This window comes from Pan troglodytes, chromosome 1 (assembly GCF_028858775.2).
Source record: "Pan troglodytes isolate AG18354 chromosome 1, NHGRI_mPanTro3-v2.0_pri, whole genome shotgun sequence".
Lineage (NCBI taxonomy): Eukaryota > Metazoa > Chordata > Mammalia > Primates > Hominidae > Pan > Pan troglodytes.
The window spans coordinates 175,343,548-175,359,727 of NC_072398.2; the positions used below are offsets into that span (position 1 = coordinate 175,343,548).

Genomic DNA, 16,180 nt, shown 5'->3' on the forward strand with positions numbered 1-16,180 from the left:
ACCTCAGTGGATAAGCACAGCTTTTGAAATTACAGTGAACTAGAATTAAATTTTTAGTAAAATGTCATGCCTCCCTTGAGAAATTTGAAGCTGGTGACTGCAGAAACTAAAGTGTTGTTGGAACCAAGAAAATGCATCTTGGTTCCTCCTTATAGTGAAGTTTCTATCATTTGGTCTTCCAAGGATGATAGAGACTGTGTGGAACCTCATATGTAAATACTAGTCTCATCTTTTAAAGTTTGAAAGTTTGAAAAATAGTCTGATCTTCAAGCAAGCCATTTAATAGCCTTGCCTTTTCAAGTTTAACATTTCTTGAAGAAAAAAAATAGTCCAGTGCTTGTTGCTTTTGGAATCTACTTCTTATTACTCATGTTTTTTCCTCTCCAAATGAAAATCATTTCACATTTTGGTAATGCCTCTTGGCAGCATTTATTGAGAGCAGTCAACAGGCACCTCCAGGATCCAGCATGACCTGGCTATAGAAGGAGGAGCAGGGCATGGGAAACTATGTGATTTTTTAACGCAGTCATTTGAAAGCAGGAGAGTCATTGGGCTTAAAACAAAGCACACTGTGATCCTTGTGTAAAGCAAGCATAAAGTAATGCTAAAAAGCATGGGCTTTGGCACATTTAGACCTGCTTTCAGATCCCGGCTCTACCACATTTGCTATGTGATTTGGAGCAGGTAGCTAGTTTATCCTCCCTAAACTTCAGTTTCATCATCTGTAAAATGGAAATTATAGTAAGACACCCTTCAAAAGACTCTAAGAATTAAATAAATTAATGCATGTAAGATTCTTATCTCAATGCCTGTCATAGTAAATACAAATATTTATTGAGTGTGTACTCAGGCCATGCTAGCCTGAGGAGAGGGGTCCCAGAAATGATTCAATCCCCTGCCTGGAAGTCCCATCCAAGTCCTTCTTCTCTAATCAGGGTATTCCTGATGGTGGCTGGTATGGTCCAAAAGACCACAGCTGTCCTCCTCTTCACCTATTCTTGACACGTGGCCTCTACCAAAACTCACCCCGTGCAACTCAGATTTCCATTACACTTCATTTCTGATGCACCAGACCTCCCCCTCTACCCCAGACTGATAGCCCTCCACTCCATTCCACATTCTCATAACCAGTCACAGCTCTTTGGCTGCAATGACAATACTCAAACTAGCTAAAAGAAAACAAAACAAAAACTGTCGTGGTAATAAGGGGGTACCTAAGTGCTGCATAGAATCAAAACACAGTGGGACTTCACAGAACTTCAACAGGGACAGATACAGCCATGGGGCGTCTACTTCTACGTGAACCTGTTAGAATCTCCCAACCCTCTCTGCCCTCCAGTTTTCTCTGCTTAGTCACCACTCACCAGTGTTTCACTTTATCGTTTAAGTTTCTCTCAAGGACAATCTGGTTTCCTAAGTCTCCTCCTATGCATAATCTGCCTTTGAGGCAGGTGCCCATCCATACTTCAATAGATGGCCAGAAGGGCAGGGCATAGGACATAAGCATGGCCAGTCATGCCCTCTCCTTCAGCAGAAGTTTCATAAGAGGTTTAATGTTCAAAGAACAGGTTATAGGCTGTCATAACATTATCTGTGTTGACATGAGGCCATTAATCCATCTCTGGTTTTCACTTATAGGGCTGGGGAAGTCTGTTGGGAAGAAAGAATAAAGCCAAAGGAAAGGGTATAGTGAGATTGGGGTGTACTGGCAAGGAGGTTTGGTAGAGGTAAGAAGAGGCCCAGTAGAGTAGACAACCAGAGTTACTGCCAAGGGCCTGGGATCAGAGCCAAGAAGGAGTGGTGCAGTGTCAAGTCAAACAAGTGAGGCAGGCTGGATAAACAGAAGAACCTCACAAAGGTCGGAGACCAACAGGGTTAGGAGCAACATGGAACCAGGTATAAATACAGGTCAAGGAACTGGTTCAGAACTAAGTAGAGACTAGCACCTGTGTGCTGAATCTTACAAGGAATTTGGATTGTCTTGCCATGGTGAATATGCCATTTTAAGATGGCTGTTAGGAGCAGGTCACCATTTCACTCAAACAGTCACTGTATACAAGCCTCTAATGTAGGAAAAGTACCCTCCTCTCAAGTGTATGAAACTCCAGACACTTGTGGTACCCAATAGCATCTCTAGTGGCTCTGCTCTTTACCTTGATTTCATCTTTCAGGTCCCCACAGCCCCCATCTCCCTTGGAACTTCACGTAATTCCCTGGGCTCACACCAGAAGACCATTTGAAAGACCCTGCCTTGGACTTGGCTCAGTCTATTATTCCTCACTCACCACCAATCTGTATCCAAGATCAACTTTATGCACCCACTTGCTCCCCTTAGGTGAGTTCCTTTTCTATCCAGTATTTATACTTCCCTTCAGGATATAAAGTTGCCATTATTCCATTATTTCTCACTTCTTAGGATCCTGGCCCAGAGATCAGCCATCAGACCTAATGGCTCTAGTCATTATCTTTCCTAAGAGCCGCCATTAGGTAAATAGCACCCAAGATGACCCCCGGCCCAACAGTGTGACTTCCCATCTGCCCAACCCTCCATGGTCAGCCTGGCCTCTCCCCAGCCCCATTCTTGCATTTTACACAACATCTGGACTCCCTTCAACTCCTCTTTGACTTGTTAATTTGACTAGCATATTTACCTAGGACCTACTCTGTGAGAGACACTACCTAGGCACTTTGATAGCATTTTTCTTTAGTTTCTAAGAGTTTATACTCAGTGGGAAGATAAAACCTCTAAATCAACAATTAAACTATAATGTGATATATGTCCTTACATAATGGTGCAACAGAATGCAGTGAGAATAAGGAAGAATAGAATTTATCCCAGGCTGGGGGCAATCCTGGAAAGCTTCCAGGAGAAGGAGACACAAACAGAATTTTGAAGAGTCATACTAAACTGACTACCTGAAGAGGATTGAGGAGGAAGAAGATGAAGAGACAGAGCATTCCAGGCAGAAGAACACTATGCTCAAAGTAGGAGACTCGAAATGGACTATCGTTTGAAGAACTACACAATTTTTCAGCTGTATGGCATTTTTTCCCAGGAATTTATACTCTGAGAGGTAGTGTTGGAGAAAAAGGTAAGAGCAGGACCTTGAGGGGTGACTACCCAAGCTAAAGAGTTTGTGGAAGCTATCTATTGATTTTAAGTAGGCAAGAGATACAATTGAATCCATGTTGACGAGTTCGACAGAAGACAAAAGTATTGTCCTGTCTCCCTCTGAATGCCACCCTGAGAGACCACCCTTCTGCCTACCCATATCTGCTGTGGGGCCTCTGGAAAGAAGTACCCATCCATGGGCCAAAGAAGGCAGGAGGCTGGAAGGACTTGATTAGAGCAGGGGAAAGAGCAGTTTGACCTCCCGAATGACTTTGCAGCCTCTACTTTGCTGAGCACAGCAAAGAAAAATAAATCATCCTTCAAATGGCAAGGGCCAGGGCTTGCTGCAGGACTGCCTAATTAGGTGTAAGATTACATTGCAGGTCTGGTTACAGGAGGCCGACAGGAATCAAATCCAACAGCACCAGACCAGAATAAGCAAGATCTTGCTCAGAATGAAAACAGGAGAAATAGAAGGCCTGCCACCATCCCTTCCTAACCTCCCAGCTACCAAATTTGAGTAGCCAGATAATAAAGGATTTCAAAAAAGGGAGAAAAATGATCTCCTAAGATTTTATATTCAGTTTCATTTCTGATGCAGATCTCTGATTACTGACAGATAAGTTATAAAAGAATCAAGAAAGTAGGAGATGACCATAAACAGCTTATTTGTTATTAAACATTACTGAAAAGTAATTGGCCGCCTTCTGTAAAGCATTGCACTGTCTACAGGATACACAAAAGTTATTAAGATATGACCCTTTCTCAATGAGCTTACAGCCTTATGGGGAAGAACAACCCAAAAACTCAGAACAAATATTTCTGTGTTAGGGGTTTTTGCTCTTATTGATAGAGTGGGTTTCAGTGTACATGGAGAGCACTCAGAATGTTGTCACAGAAGACATAGGTTTGAACTGAGTCTTTAAAATTGGAGTTTATCACATGATGAAAAGAGGAAACTGCTTACTCAAGAGCAGAGATATGAGAAAATACAAGGCATTTTAATGAATAACGAGGACTACATTCCCTTGATTCTAAGAGTTCATTCATTGCCAGTCATATCACTAAAAAATTATCTACTCATCATAGCATATACTTGTCCCCACCCATACAGACTATTTTCTTCTTTTATGTCACAAAGTGTTCTATGTTCAACCCAAAGATTCTTATGAATCATTTTTAGACATTAGAAGTTATGCAAAGCATAAGAATGACTCATGACTTTTTGTAAAATATGCTCAACATCTTGACCTCATTTACACCTTTAGGATTGACAGTATAAATTTTAGAAGTATCTTAAAATACCAGCGTTTCATTTTGCATTGCTTTTTTTTTTTTTTTTTTTTTCCTGAGACAGAGTCTCACTCTGTCACCCAGACTGGAGTGCAGTGGCACAATCTCAGCTCACCGCAACCTCCACCTCCCAGGTTCAAGTGATTCTCCTACCTCAGCCTCCCAAGTAGCTGGGATTACAGGCACTCGCCACCATGCCAGACTCATTTTTGTATTTTTAGTAGAGATGCGGTTTTACCATGTTGCTCAGGCTGGTCTCAAACTCCTGACCTCAAGTGATCCACCCGCCTAGGCCTCCCAAAGTGCTGGGATTACAGATGTGAGCCACTGCTCCAGGCCTGCACTGCCCATTTGATAGTACTCATAGATTTCCTCCCCTTAATTGGTTTATGCAATACTAGAAATTAACCTTCTCTTAGTTTTATTATATCTCTTGATGATTCGTCCATTTTGTCTAAGTCAAAAAAAAAATAGAAAGCCTAAACGCTACATAACTATTAAAGAAATTGAGTCACTGTTTTTAAATTTTGTTGCTGCTATGAAAGCTCCAGGCTTAAATGGATGATTTTAATAAGTTCTACCAAACTCTCAAGGAATAATTACAATTTTATATAAACTCCTTAAGAGAACAGATGGAGGGATACTCTCAAACTAGTTTTATAAGATTAGTGCACTTTTTATGCCAAATCCAGACATGGATGATATGAAAAATAATAATTACAGACCACTGCCACTCTTGGACAGAGATTCAAATATTCTAAACTCAATGTTTTCAAGTTGGTTCTAGCAATGAATAAAAAACATAATACAATTTGATAATGTTTCATTTATCTCAGGAATGCAAGTTTGGCTTGGTGTCTAAAACCCATTGACATAATTAATTCATTTTACTAATAATAAAGAGAGGTTATCAACCCCAATAATATTTTTAATATTCAATAAAATAGAATAGTTTTATAATTTAAAATTCTTATAGAACTAGGAGTAGAGGAAAACTTTTTTAATCTGATGAAAGTTACCTATCAGAAATCTATAGTAAAGTATACTTAAAGGTAAAATGTTAGAAACAATTTGCTAGGAGAAAAGAACAAAACAATAATTCCCTATTCAATATCGGTCCTAACCAATGCAGTAAGTCAAGAAAAGAAATAAAAACGATAAGAAAAGGAAAACTCATAGTGTATTTGGTAATTTTCAATTGTCAGAAACTGAAAAAATATGCCAATTATTATAATAAGAGACTAAAGTGATTGATATAACATCAATATGCAAAAGTGAATTACAAATTAAGATTGAAGAGGCACTTGAAATAAGTAACCTTTGAAAAGGTAGCATCTATTCAAACATAAAATGCATAAAGTATATATTATATGTTGGGGGGAGATGTGTGTACATACATACAAGACCTCTAGGGAGAAAACTGTAAAACAATTCAGAAAAAACTAATAAATGTAAATGTTTACTATGTTCGTGGATAGGAAAAGTCAATATCATAAAGATGTCATTTTCCTGAATGTAATCTATAGCATCAAATTGTTTCAACCAAAATTCCAACAGGAAGTTTTTATGAAACTTAAAAAGATTTGTACCTAGATTATATAAATTTTTATCAGATCAGATGGCTTAAAAAGCTGTATATAGCATTAACACACTGAAGTAATACAGCAAGGATAGACTGACTGATATGACAGAACAGAGAACGCAGATACCATCCTGAATACATTGCAACTTGGTCTATGCTGTGGTTTGAATGCTTTCCCTAGAAGTTCCTGTGTTGGAAACTTAATCCCCAATGCAACAGTGTTGGGAGGTGGGACCTAATAAGAGGTGATTGGGTCATGATGGCAGCGCCCTCATGAATGTATTAATATTATTATCACAGGAGCAGGTTAGTTATAACAAGAGTGGGTTGCTGTAAAGTGAGTTTGGTTGCTGGTGCCTTTCTCTCTTGTCTCGTATGCCCACTTGCTTTTCCATCATGTTTGATGCAGCAAAAAGGCCCTCACCAGATGTAGTCCTTCAGCCTTGGACATTCCAGCCTCCAGAACGGTAGAAAATTGATCTCTTTTTTTTATAAACTACCTAATCTATGATATTCTATTATAGCAGCCAAAAATGGACTAAGACTGGAAATTGGTACCAGGAGTGGCTTTGTTGCTACAACAAATAGCTGAAAATGTGGAAGCAGCTTTGGAACTGGGTAATGGGTAGTGGATGGAATAATTTGGAAGGACAGGCTAGAAATAGCCTGTATTGCCATGAACTGATGAATATTAAGGGCAATTCTGGTGAAGGCTCAGAAAAAGTCTGCAGGGAAAGCTTGAATTTTTTGAGAGATTACTTAAGTTCTCATAACCAGAATGCTGATAAAAGTACAGATAGTAAAGACCATTTTGATGAGGTCTCAGATGGAAATAAGGAACAAGGTATTAGAAATTATTAAACTTTTGTGGCAAGAGATGTTCCTAAGAAGATTCAGGACAGCATTGTTTATAATTTTAAAATATCAGAAATAGTACAAATGTTTGTCACAGGAAATGGATAGAGTAGGAATTGATGCTATAAAACACTGTGCAGCAGTGAAAATGAATGAACTATGGCTTCATGTATCCATGTAGATAAATCTCAAAAACATAATACTCAATAGGAAAAACAAGTCTCAAGATAATATACACAATATGACACCTTTATTATGGGCCCAGTATATAAATGTTCACAATATATTGGGTGCATACAAATGTAGGAAAGATGGCCTACTTAATAAATGGTTCTCCCAATGGTAACCATATTCAACTACCCAGAATTTATGTTTATCATTATGTTGCTTTTCATTATACCTTGTTAAGATATAACTAAGATATTATACATCTTAATATCTAATTAATTATATCAATATCAAATTAAGATATCTTATTAAGACATAATGAAAAGCAACATAATGATAAACATAAATTCTGGGTAATTGAATATGGTGACCTTTGAGAGAAAAAAGAAGAATACAGTAGAGGAGAAGCACACTGGGGGCTTCAAAAGAATTTCTGTTTCTAAAAGTAAGGAGCGATCACATGAGGATTTATTTTTCTTTATACCTGATATATACATAATACAGTCATTTCTATGAATGAAATATGTCTCAACAAAAAGTACTTTTTGTATAAGCACCATACAAAATCTGAATATAGGTCTATATAAAAATATCACTTCTAATTCTACTATCCATAGGTAACTACTGCTAGCATTTTTAATATTTTACTCTTTATTTTATGCACCACTACATTGAAAATTTCTTTGAAACACACGTAAAAGGGTTGACTAGAAGCATTTGTTAAATAAGAATTTGGCACTTGCATGATACCCAAATCCATCAGTGTAGATCATAGCATTATAATGGGGATACCTTCTGAGAAATGCATCCTTAGGTGATTTCATCATTGTGCAAATATTAGTGCATTTACACAAACCTATAAAGTACAGCCTACTGCACATCTAGGCTATGTGGTATGGCCTATTGCTCCTAGGCTATAAACCTGTACAGCATGTTACTGGTCTGAATACTGTAGGCAATTGTAGCACAATGGTAAGTATTTGTGTGCCCAAACATATCTAAACAGAAAAGGTAATGCATTGCACTATGATGGCTACCACATCACTAGGCAATAGGAATTTTTCAGTGCCATTGTGATCTTATAGGACCACCTTTGTATATGTGGTCTGTTGTTGACCATAACATTGTTTGTGACAGTAATTGATTTTGAGGCCACATACACACACGCAAACACACACATTCATATATGTACACATAGATTAAAGGGCCACTTTATCACAACTTACTCCCCTAACTGGCCACTGGCAAATTTATCTTAACAATAACTACAAAATGCATCTCAGAAATGTTAAAGTATGAAAAAATGCACATCTTGAAATCTAAAAAACATTTTAGCTTAGTATAGCTGAAGCAGAGAGTATGAATGGAGGAAGAAAGGAGTAGGAAACAACCAGACACGAACTTGGAAAACAAAATTGGCACCAGATTATAAAGGGCTTTATATGAAAAGCTAAGGTACCGCTAGTCTATATACACTACAGTGGCCAAACATTTTTGATTTCACAGTTTTTCTCGTAAAGGGAATAGAAATGAGTATATTTAAATCTTATGTGTATATTTAAATTTTTATAAATTACATTCATATATTTCTCTACCTATAGATGAAATATGAGAAGTAATGTTTTCTTCCTATACACCAAAGAATTGTCTCAAGCACCTCCTGAGAAACACACACCCCTTTGTAGAGCCCTCTGCTCTAAATAAGATCTACAGAAGGGTTCTTAGCAGGGCAATGTGCTCAGATTTGCCATCTGCTCAATATGGATTCAATGAGGGCATGAATGTGTAAATTCTTCAATAACACATGAACATCCAAGGCATAGACCCTGGCAGCACTGTTAAAAATAGGTTGAAGAGGGAAAGATGAAGGAAGGGTTGCAGGTCTCTAGTTGTTCAGGATAAAGGGTTTGGATAAAACTGCATTCTTGCCTCCAACAACAGGGAGTGATGGAGTGGAAGGGACAGTTTTGAGATTTATTTCCTAAGTAAATTTGAAAGATCTGACAAGTAGATTAGATGCAACAGCTAAGAAAGAGGGAGTTGTTAAGGATGATCATAATGTGATGGATCTTGACACTCCTACCTGGAACACAGAACACAGGAAGAGAAGTCAGACTGCAAAGGCACGACGGAAGGTTGGTTTCAACCTGTGAAGTCTAGGGGTCTACAGAATGTCTAGTGTGTGGGCTACAGCAAAAGAAAGAGAAGCAGAATAGAGGATCCTTGGCTGCAGCTACATCATACAAAGCAAGCCAGGTCACGCTTCCTTAGACACAACTGAATACACGTTTGTCTGTAGAACTAAAACAAAAGTTTTACAAAATGTTTGTTCATTCTTTATGGAATACACTCTAATATTTTTTACTCTACTATTTTTAATGCCAATAGCAATCCATAAAATTGATTTCATGACCACAGAGTTTGGAAAACACTAGTCTAGAATAATTGGTTTAAATAGAACACTTCACTTTAATCACTCAAGCATCATGCCGTGAAAAGATATTGGATGGAATCTAATGGGCTTCAGTTTGAATTGCAGAATTACCATTTACCAACTGGGTAACCATGGGCAAAGCTGAGTCACATGGTCCTCACTGGTAAAAACTGAAATAATAGTATTTTTCTTGCAGGCTTGTGGTGATGATTAAATACAAGACCATAAACATGTTACCTGACACATGGCTCCCTTTGAGTTTCTGTTAGCCCCCCCTTATTGTTTCTCCAGCATTGATACATAACAGAAACTAATAAAGTATTTCTCTCAAGAAACCCACTAATTTCCTGACAATGAATATCAAGCTTAACCAGTCAACCCAAAAATTAGAAAAAGAATTAAGACTGAGGTGACCTTGTTTTACCCAGAGATTTAAGGATGATTTATGCTGATATATGGATGCCTTGAAATCTTGCATAATCTGGGTATCCTGTGTCCCAGCAAGGTAATTTTTGGCCAAAGGAAATTGCCCTGTGTTGTGAAATACTTGAGACACATTGTTATATTCAAGTCATGGCTCAATGAAAAGTCAGCATGGACCCAGAGGGCAGAATTGAGAAAGGATTCTTGTTGTTGATGGATGTTTTGAAAACACGATGATTAAACACATAATTCAAAAAATAAAAGTCTGATATCTCCAAAACCTGAACAAGCCTTAAAAATATATACCATGGCAATCAAAAATAAATGCTAAAGGGAAGCAAAGGAGGAATTTCTTTGTTAATAAAATGAGTTTTGGGATCAAACAGAACTCCTCAAACCCCTACTATGGGATTCAGTAATCATATAACCTTGAACAAGTACTTACCCTCTGTGCCTTCGTTTTCTCATCTGTAGAACAGGGATACACAATAATCTGGCTTACGGTATGTGAAACTCTTAGCACAGTGCTGGACACATAGTTCAATAATAGAGTGTAGTGAATGGTAGTTTCAAACAAAAAGGAAACAGCAGAGGGGACTAAATATGTTAGAAATCTATTTCTAACTCATGTACTAATAGAATTTTGCACTGTCTGATAACTAGAGAAAAGTCACAGTCCTTTGTGGCTATACTGGAAAAGTAATCCTATCAGCCATGTTCATTGGATCTTTGCAATTGCAGGTATCTATTTTTTAGAAACCATGATTGCATTCAGGTTTCAGAGAAGAAGCTTTGCAGTTTAGCCTACTACCTAAAGCCCCCATACCTAAGAAAACTCAGACATTTGGAATAGAATAAAACGTTCTTCACAACCTTGTGAAAGTCATCTTTGAAATCTTTGGAAACAATACAACAGCTATGTTTCACTTTCTAACATATACAGTGTTTTATTTTACTACATCTTATTTTCTGCATTCAAAAATTTGCAATCAAATAGTGAGATACAATAGGTTAGGACTATGACATTTTCTTTCCTTTCTTTCTGATTACAGGGAATTTAAAAAAACAGGTAACACAAAATCTGGACTTTCATGCCTCCATGAAAGCTTTTATTCATGCTGTGGCTTAGATTTGAAGTGCCCTTTCCCCTTTTCTTCCCCAAAGTGAATACTCATTCATTCTTCAAGACTCAGCTCAAATATCATCTTTTTTTGTCATGGTTTTCCCAACTTGACCCTAACCTACCCACTGCTGACAGAATTAAACATTCCTTTCCTCTGCTACCATAGCTGTTTCTTTCCATGTGACTAAAATATAGCAATCAACCATGAAAATAAATAAGTGGTATTTAGTCTTAAAGTTATGTTACATTAGTGGTCCATAAATTAGTTAAGGTTAAACTGTGATAGCAACTAGACCCCCAAAAGTACAATACCACTAACAAATTAGAAGTTTATTTCTCTCTTATTTAACAGTCTAGAGTGGGTATTCCAGGTCAGGGGGCATCTCTCCTCCATGTGGTCAGTCAAGGACTCAGGAGGAAGAGCACATTGTCAAACTAAATAACGAGAAAGAGAGAGAGATACTCCTATTTAAAAAAAAAAAGAGAGATTTATTCATTCAGGAGCATGGCATTGCAACAGGAATACGCATGCCATGGTAAACTATGTGCATATTCATGGAGGTAAAAAAAGACTAAGGTTTCCAAAGGAAAAATGAGGAGGATTATACATCATTATCTTCGGCTACAAAGATCAATAATAAGGGTGATGCCAGTCCAAGTCTGGACAGACAGTTGTTGGGCAGATGTCCTCGCAGAAGCATTTTTTATGTAAGGCTGTGATGGCCTTTGTGTAAAGTTGCAGTTTCTGTAGAGTCTGAGAGAGTTTTGTTATTAAGCATACAAGCATAAGAACTCTATAGCCTTTTCTGGCTCTATTTGTCAGGGATTTTTTATAACACTAGTGACTCAGTTTTGATTTTGACAACATTCAGGCATGAAGGAGGCACATATGCCATCTTAACACCTTCCTGGTAGGACCCATGTCACTTCTACTCATACTCCACTAGAGAGAAGTTATTCTCATGGCCACATATAATGCCAAGATGGGGCTGGGAAATGTAGACCCTGGTTTGGAAGTCACATCTGTTCCAGCTATGATCTTATTACCAGAGGAGAGAACAAATTTTGGTGGAAAGCTTACAGCTCCTGCCACACTCCCATGAGGGCAGTGACTTTGCCTTATTCCTCCTCCACATATCCCCAGTGTCCAACAGACACATGTCCCCATGACATGTGGGGATTATGGGAACTACAATTCAAGATGAGATTTGGGTGGGGACACAGCCAAACCATATCAGGTGGGATTGCACTTGGCATGATAAAAGTAATGGGACACGACTCAGGCTATTTAACTTTCATGGTTTGGCAGGAAACATTTCATTATTTACAGAATGCTTTAATGTACCTGTAAGCAATACTAGGATACCTGTGGTTGAAAACTACAGCCTAGAATATAACATAGTGAGTACTCAATAAATGACTGCTGAATGAATGAAAAATATCATAGTGGTCCTATTTTTGGTTTTGTTTTTCTTCTGCTCAATATTCAACTCCTTTTCCTATTTGTGGGTAATTCTCGGTAGTGTGGAATATTAGTGCCTTTTTAACAGGATAAAAAGATCTCTGAGGAATTACTAGGCACTGGCCTTAATTAAACACTAAATCCTAGGACCCAGAACCTACTGCAGTCCAGCAGGTAGAGTAAGGGTTTATAGAAGTCAAGTGATAAATGAAATTTTAATTCAATTTGCATTGTAAGCTCTGTGGAAACATCAAATCCATCCTGGAATTTCTGAATATAGTCCTGGAAACATAATATCAGGCACTCACATTGGCTTCCACACACTGGCTTCCTAATCTGTGAAGAAAGAGCCAAGCAGGAAAGGCCAAGAAAGGCCCCTGCAGTCCCCCTCCCCCAGCAAAATGTATATGAAAAGCCCTTTCACATCCCTGGAGGCAGAAATTACCGAGAATACTATCTTCATCAAAGAATGACAAAATGCAGAAATAGTGATTCCCACCACATCCTCCCTACCTGCCGGATTCCACAACTCTGGGGTGCCATTTACATATGGAATATAATGTGATTGACTCTGTTGGAGCTATTTGGTGCAGTAACCCCACAAAGGCCCTTTAATTATCTAGTATATGAGTCAGCATTTTCCCAAGAAACAGAACCAATAGGATATATATAGACACATAAGAGGAGATTTATTATTGAAATTGCCTCACACAATTATGGAAGACAAGAAGTTCTATGATATGCTGTCTGAAAGCTGAAGAGCCAGGAATGCTAGTGGTGTAATTCAGTCTAAGTACAAAGTCCTGAAAACAAGGAGAGCTGATGATGTAATTCCCAGTCTGAAGCCAAAGGCGCAAGAACCAGGACTACTGATATCTGGGGGCAGGAGAAGATGGATGCACCAGCCCAAGCAAAGAGAGATTATTCACCCTTCCTCTGCCTTTTTGTTCTATTTTGGCCATCTACAGATTATATGACACCTACCCTCACTGGTGAGGGTGGGATCTTCTTTACTCAGTCTACCTATTCAAATGCTAATCTCTTCCAGGAACACCTTCACAGATACACCCAGAAATAATGTTTATACCAGATATTTGGGCATCCCTTAGCCCAGTCAAGGTTACACATGAAATTATCCATCCTATCTAGTTTGGCTGATATAGTAGATAAAAGATAATTTGGAACGATGCTACACTGCTAAAATTGTCCGTGACACCTAGAGTAAGAGGTAAAATATTGTAGATGATCAGAATCACTGGTTCTCTGGAAGAAAGCAAAACCTTCTCCCCATCAGAATGTGGAGAATCTGTGATTTTTCCACCTTCATTCTACATTTGGGAAAAATCAAGACAGAGAGGAAAGTGACCCATCCGGGTTCACAAAACCATCAAGCAGAGATGGGTCTAAAGTCCCTTCCCTGCAGTGAAAGCAACTAGAGTTCAGCAAGTTCACACTAAGGTAGAAGATGCAAGCTTTGTAGACTTTGAGCCATGGCTAGAAGAGAAAATGCTTCCTGGGAAAGACAAAAGAGAGACACAAAGGAAAAATTAAAAATTGACTGTTGGCCATAAGTGATACTTGGGATGCAATTTCTTCCCAAATCTGACGTCATTTGGGAGCTTATTTTCAATTGAATGTTGTTTTTAGAATCAGTTGGGGCTGGTATCAAGGGAACACAATTGACAGATGCCTTTTCCTTTTTAGTTTCCAAAAAAGCAGGTGGCTGCAGCCAATTCCCCAGGTGCCCAAGTTTGCATTCTAAAGTTATCTGGGTTTGGGAACAGCCCCAATCCCAAAGACTCATCATCTGCATAGGGAGATGATTCAATCCACTGACACTGGCCATAACCATTTAAGAGCATTTTATGATGTGGTCCAACTGTACATCAGGGACTTGGCCAATATGTAAAGGAATTTTTTTTTAGGATTAGCCCCCCTTGCTTCTGAAAATAAGTAGAACATTTGAAATATTCTCTTAACCACCTGGGCCCTGAGATAGAATTTTATGATGTACTTTATAAAATACAAGTCTTAGAAATAACACACTACATTTGCAACTAAGGATCTATTCAGAACCACTGGCAAATGCACTCTGAAGGTCAAAAGGATAATTAAGGAAAAGGAAGAGTTTGCAGGGGGCGTTCAGAGGTTACACCTGAATGGAAAGAAAAACTTAGCTAGGATTTCTGTGAAGTTTTGATGAGACTCAAAAAATTCTAACAGCATGTTCTAAAGCCAGTGGGCTCTAGCTGTTTCCTGCTTTGTTGGGTAAGTGAAGTTGGGAACCAATGTTAGCATCAATAGTTACCATCACCCTAGAAAGAAAACTGCTTACTGTATTAGTCCGTTCTCACACTGCTGATAAAGAAATACTCAAGACTGGGTAATTTATAAAGAAAAAAAGGTTTAATAGATTCACAGTTCCACGTGGCTGAGAAAGCCTCACAATCATGGTGGAAGGTGAAAGGCACATCTTACATAGCAGCAGGCAAGAGGAAATGAGAGCCAAGCAAAAGGGGTTTCCCCTTGTAAAACCATCAGCTGTTGTAAGACTTATTCACTACCACGAGAACAGTATGAGGGAAACCGCCCCCATAATTCAATTATCTCCCACCAGATTCCTCCCACAACACGTGGGAATTATGGGAGCTACAATTCAAGATGAGATTTGGGTGGGGACACAGCCAAACCGTATCACTTACTTGGCAGTAAATTGCCTTTTGATTGTAGCTACATTAGGTTGTGGAGAATCTTAGGGAAGCAAAGAGTAGCTCCCAAACAGAATGTGCCTTCACCTTTTCTGGCCTCAATTGCTGCTTTGTTTGCAGCTTGCCTCCTGCCCAGCTCACATCCCACCTTCTACTATGAATATCTGCGTCCATGAGTAACCTGTGTAAAGCCAGAAGGTCTCATGACCATGTATCTATAAGATGCCACATCAGAGGAACATTGGTCTCACTCTGAAAGCTTTAGGTAATAATGGAGAGTTTCACTGTTGGTTTTGTCAAAAGCACAACACCAGACACTGAACAGCACCCCATCCAGAAATCCTTTGGAAAAATTACCTTGAAGCACTTTCACTCTCCTCCCAGTTTCATCCTCATGGAAAATGGGTTAAGTCCATCTCCTCCCTCCCTCTCTCCCCTACCCCCTGCACTCAGGCCTTTCTCCAGTTTGTTGCCAGCTTGGTCTCAAACAACTCATGCCCCCTTACCCACCCCACTACAGCAGTCTCTGTGGGAAACGTAGGCTGGGTCCCTGCTCTGCTTTTTCTCCCTTGTGAAGCAGCCATCTTTTTATCTTGCCATCTCTCTGCCTGAGCATAAGCTCCACGAGACCAGGACTGTGTCTAACTGCTTTCTCCATCCCCTGTGGCCTGCACAGCAATTTGTGTATAATAAAAGCACCATGAATGTTTGTGTTGCAACAAAATCTTGAAGCAATGGAGACAGGGGTTTCTCTGTTTGCCTCTCTTAAAACTCTGACCATTAGCAGTACCTGTCCCAGTCTCACCCAAAGTCTACCAGCTACCAGGTATGCTAGCTTCCTAGGTCTCCCATAACAAATCACCATAAACTTATGTGGCTTAAAGCAACAGAAATATATTCTCTCACAGTTCTAGAGGCTAGACATGCTAAATTAGGGTACTGTCAGCACTGTACTCCCTCCCAAGGCTCTAGGGGAAAATTCTTCTTTGCCTCTCCTGGCTCCTGATGGCCCCAGGCGCA

At 39.0% G+C, this 16,180-nt stretch overlaps 1 long non-coding RNA gene across 1 annotated transcript in view; it reads right to left on the minus strand.

Annotated features, from left to right (window-relative positions):
• LOC107973924 (uncharacterized) overlaps positions 1–16,180 on the minus strand; it is a 97,412-nt gene that overhangs the window by 46,797 nt on the left and 34,435 nt on the right. The window lies entirely within an intron of this gene.